The sequence below is a fragment of the Lactuca sativa genome, chromosome 4 (genome assembly GCF_002870075.4).
Source record: "Lactuca sativa cultivar Salinas chromosome 4, Lsat_Salinas_v11, whole genome shotgun sequence".
NCBI classification, from domain to species: Eukaryota; Viridiplantae; Streptophyta; class Magnoliopsida; order Asterales; family Asteraceae; genus Lactuca; species Lactuca sativa.
In genome coordinates, this window is record NC_056626.2 from 387,762,306 (window position 1) to 387,768,100 (window position 5,795).

Sequence of the window (5,795 nt, forward strand, 5' to 3'; positions counted from 1 at the left end):
TGATTGTACACATCACATCCTCTCATCTGTTTATTTTAAAGTTAATTATGAAAAATATTTTGCAGATCCATAGTTTGAGTTTGGAATCACACAAGTGTTCATTCAGTTCTCTCAAAACAGGGCTTTAATACCAACTTGTAACGTCCCAAAAATCAAAGTAAAAACTTTTATTTTTCAAAACCAATTTATAATCCATAAGTTATAAAAACATTGTTTCCTAAAACAATCTAATCAAATCAGAGTAACTAAAACCGTCTCAACATAAATCACGGGATGATGTGTATAGCCACGCCTTCTCCTTGCACCGATCATTTAATATACCTTAACCATGAAATTAAACTGTAAGCCAAATCTTAGTGAGTTCCCCCAAAGTAACCCACACAAAAGAACATATACAAACATGCATGTTAGGTTCCACAGGCATCAGACTTGATTACCCCCGAGTCCATACTCATCAGACTGGATTACCCATGATCCAAAAATATAAGTCTAAATTGCCCTCCTGGCCCTCAACGTATGTATGGATTGCTCCCGGCCGCAAAACATAAGTTTGAGTTTCCCATTCGACCCTCATCATAGTATGGATTGCTCCCGAGTTTTTTTGGCTTCCATACAAAGCAGCATCACCTATACCCAACCACATTATGTCGACATATGCCAAAAATAAACATATAACCAACAAACAAATGTAATTATACAGATCTACCAATCTAACAAATCATTACCGCATAACAACATCCTATACACAAGGTTACAAAATCACAATCCAGTGGGCCGGTATTGGTGTCTTCGATTGACGAGTATAGTGAGGAAAACTCATTTTAAAGTCCAAAATATAGCAAAACTGATCACTACTCCAAATTTCGACTCTCAAGTCACCTAAAGAACAAATAGGGACCAAGCCATAATCAACAACTTAAAATACCCCAAATGACCTAAAGTCAAACTTAGTCAAAATCAAAGTTAACGGTCAACGGTCAAAGGTTAAAAGTGAAAGTCAACATCCGGTTTTAGTACGAACAGGGTACCAGCTCTACACCCAATGTAGAGACCAAGATGACAATTACGAGTGGATGACGCTACGTGTAGTGTATCCAGAATTACGCCGCATGTAATAATTTGTTGTCCAACTTTTCCCCATAAGTGCTTAATACATAAAGCTAACCATCATATTCTTGGATCTGGTTCCTAATAGCTCCATAATAGATAAAGTTTCCAACTTTGTCCATTAGGATGGTCCAAACAATCAAGATCTAGTCTTTATGTCTCATAGGGACCAAAAAATGAATCTTTCTCATCTTAATAAATTAAGTCCAAGTCTCCAACCTTCATATCTGAATCAATATGATGTTTAGATGGATAATGTTTACAACTTTATTGATTACAATGTCACAAACTTTCGAGATCTACTTTTTATGCACTAAAACGACCAAAAATGCTATCACAACTTGCATGGTTTAATGAGCAAGTACCAAAGCACAACTTTCCAAGTCCAATATGTCCTAAGATTGTTCCATATAACTCAACAGGCGTTGGAATTGCCTCAACTCCCAAGCACAAGCTCAAAGGACCAAAAAGTTACAAAAATGGCCAATAACAAGATCTAGAAATCAATGAGCGAGATAGAAGTTTTTTGCTCACAATGGTCCAGATATAAAGCAACCTTGTTGGATGTATACTTAAACCCTTCTTGTATACACTTTTCCATCACCATGATCTTCAAGATTCCACATTCCAATGGAGAAATAAGCTCATAAATGATGTCCAGACTATAAAACATGTAAGATAAGGCTAGGGTTTCTCAGGGAATGATCGTAGGTGATGGAGGCTGGTTATGAGACGGTATAAGTTAGAGCTCTTAAATAGGGCTCAGTGAATATTTAGGGTTTTGATATGTTGTGATTATGCCTTGCATAACATAAATTACGCCATGTGTAATTTATTAAACCCGCATCCGAAATCAGCAAGTTACATCCTACGTAATTCTTAGTTACGCCATGTGTAGCAGTTATGCCCTGCGTAAATTTTCTACGCCCTGCGTATGACAAAATCCCCAAATTTCCACTTCAACTTCAAACAACCATAACTTCTTCGTTTCAACTATGTTTTCGACGTTCTTTATATGCACATAGATGTATTGAAGCGCCCCACAATCCTATCTAATTACTAACTTAAAAATACCGAACTAACACTATAATCCATGCAAGAAGCCTGAAATACTACTTTCCTAATTTACCCTTTATGCTTTGAAGCACAATTCGATGGCTTTAATAGCTTAACCCAACATTATCAACATCTGATACGGTTAAACTCTATTCCCTTGAAGCTCAAAGCCTTTACTTGATCCATTTATCGTCCACAATCCTGAAATTCGAAACTTCTCGAAATAGGATTTTACATGAACTAAAAACTAATGGTCGAGAGGGCATTGGGACTAAAAGCAAGTTCGTGGGATGTAGTAGCAGAGAAACTGAAAAATAGTCATGATTTTATTGTACGACAATTTGTATTTTGATTTTTTTTTAATGATGATTTGTATTTTGATTTTAAATGATATTTCTTTAATTTTGATTTTACATGACATTTGATAATTTTATAATTATTTTATCCGGCACAAAAAACCAAGTAAAAGTAATATGGTCATTTTTATCATTCAACAAAATCGGTTAGAGAAAAAATAAAATAGATAAACTCAGTCAGATGTGAACATAGTCACGACTTCTAACATAATCTGCTTCTAATCCGATCAACTCTAGCCCGGTCAGTAAGTATCAAACAACCTCTAAATTTTGTTTCACTTCTTAGTTACCGACCAAAACCATTAATCTATTTATAGTGTTTCATCTGGATATATGGAAATTAAAATATTAATGCAGACAATGAGACTACACAATCATTTATGTCGATTGTTTCACAAAATTTACAAAATAACAGAAAATTCCCTTATAATGTGTGTCAAGCATGTAAAGACAAACCTTGAATGTAACTGATAATCTTAATTATTACCTTTATTTATTAATTCGATGGAGACTACTACGTGAATTTACCTAATTGTGCCCTAAAAGATACACTTAAAGCAAGCAACCTGGATGTGAGCAGAGGTTTTCAAATATTAGTTATTTTTCTTAGCAATGTTTTCCTCAGGCTCAAACCCTTTTCCCGAGCTTCCATCATCCCCCAATATCTTCTTTCCTCCTAATTTTCTCTTTGACCATAAAAATGATTGTTCTTGCTGTAACTACCACCTGAATAACAGCGACCCTTTTATCTCCGACGATTGTTTTCACGATACAAATAACAGTCTCGCTCCTCCTTCACCGGACATATATAATATTTCTACAGTCAAGCAAGATTTGTGTAAGAAGAAGCAGTTGTTTTCTGCAGAACAAGTGTTGCAGACTTGTGAAGATCATGATAATCTTCTACAATCGGTAATTCCATCCTCCAATAAGAAAACGGTGGCATCAAAAGATGGGCATAGTAAGATCTATACAGCTCGAGGACCCAGGAATCGGAGGGTGAGATTGTCCATTGACATCTCACGAAAGTTCTTTTGTCTTCAAGACTTGTTAGGTTTTGATAAAGCAAAGTAAAACCCTTGATTGGCTCTTTTCGAAGTGCAATACAGCGATTAAGGAGTTGGTTGAAGAAACAAATTTCTACTCATCTTCCACAGCGTCTTATCAGTCAAAAACGAGTTTTCTGGAAGCGGTTATAGGTGTACGTGATGGGGGCAAATCGAAAAAGAAATCACAACTCAAATACGTTGAAGAAAAAAGGAAGAAAATTAAACAAAAATCAAAAGGAGTATTTCAAGATAATCTTGAAAGAGGCCACTCAAGGGCCATGGCAAGAGCGAGAGCAAGAGAAAGGGTGAGAGAGAAGATGCGAATCAGAAAGCTTGATGATGAGTTGATGACAGTAGTTCATGATGATTTTGACTATCAAGTAACCCCTTTAAACCTAACATTCTTCAAACTGTATAATGATAAAACGATAACAATTAAAGACGTGATAATTGAGAGAACATTGGAACATAAAATTTCATTGAAATCGAAACATATCAAGATCTAAAATTTAAGGACAACAATGTACTGTAGTTTTGAGCATGCAGTTGTAATCAATCTGGTATGCATAATTTTAGTAATTTTTCTTGTTTTCTGTTAACAGAACTTCAAATCAAGTGCAGGAGATGATCATAAGGTGATCTCAGCGCATACTGCAATCTGGTGATCGTTGATCGGCAGTAGTCATTAATGGTGGAACTGGAGTGAGCATATTTTAAGGATGTAAGTCAATTGTTGTTGATTAGTTAATACGAGTTAATAATCCATGTATATTGTTATGTATCTTTTGATGCTTCTAAATCTATTCAATCTTGATTGATACGAAGTGAAACCATACTGATTACTGACCATGTACTTCTTGTAAAAAAAAAATTATATATTTGAATATACATTTAATTTTTAATTACATATTTGAATATTTGGTCATGGATTTTAGTCAATGCATCGTACATCTTGTAAAAAAAATTAAAAATTATCTTTGTCAAATTACACATTTAGGAAAATTAACAATAGATGAACATCATCCTCATGTTGTTCGATCTTGAAGGTTATCCTCATTAGAGTTTGATCATGATGGTTTAGAAGATAAAGAACAAAACACCAAAAAATGTAAGAAAAATCCTAAACACACTCAATCTGCAAATTTAATAAAACCTAAACATAAAACTAAGCAAGTTTTGATCATAATAAAACCCAAAATCGTTACTCTTCATTATAGTGATCATAAATCTACATTGCACTTAAAGAATTATAAGAATTAAAGAAGATTTTTAATTGTAGGCAGCAGCAATTGCAGAGTTGTGAAGATCATGATGATCTTCCTGCAAGAAGAGAACTGCTGCATCCATTGATAACTCCAGGAAGGCAGGAAGTTCTTTTGTCTTGAAGACTTGTTAGCGTTTTGTTAGTAAACACTTCACATATGAGGCGATATTGGAAAACAAGATCTCAATTAAATCAAATACTATCAATATCTAAAGATTAAGAACACTAATCTAGTGTAGTTTACCTTGAGCATGTGATTAATTGTTTCAGTTTGCATTGCTACTCTTAACACCCATTAACTACTAATCAAATGGAGATATAGATATGATTATACTAAATATAATTACATTTTGCTTTTTGTTAACAGAAATTCAAATCAAGTGGAAGATATAATCATAGTGTGAATATTTCGTTGCTTCCTGCATCCTGATTGTACTAGTTTATGCATGGTGAAGGTTAAGTAATATTTTTTTAAGGATGCCAAGATTGCAAGTCATGCAGAATTGTTTTTTATTAGATAATAATTAATATTCTTATGGCTGTTAATGCTTTTGAGGGCTTCTACTGAATCTTTACTGATTTGAGATAAAGCCATACTGACGATGTTGCATAAAAGTTAGAGCCTCTGACTTTCGTGTTGTTGACTCTCCACAAGCAAGTACCCTTAAATAAATAGGGCACACGATTAAGCTTCTATATATAACAATTTTTAATGGTGTAATAAAAGTAAAAATATTACTTTATATTAGTGCCTAATTCACCGGTCGTATCAGCACTTATACTCGTGAAAGGGTATGATCAGTTATAAATATGTCATGATTAAGCCTTTGAGAATGATAAACTTTCATTCTCAAATTTAGTTGACCTAATAGCCTTCGTAGGTATATGTAACATTTCTTGTAATGGTTAGGACATCCACAATACATTAAATTTAATAGAATTTAATAGACTTATACATTATCA

General features: G+C 33.9%; 1 pseudogene; it reads left to right on the forward strand.

Annotated features, from left to right (window-relative positions):
• Positions 1–3,131: 3,131 nt before the first annotated feature.
• Positions 3,132–5,262, forward strand: LOC111894636 (transcription factor TCP12-like; annotated as a pseudogene).
• Positions 5,263–5,795: the final 533 nt, after the last annotated feature.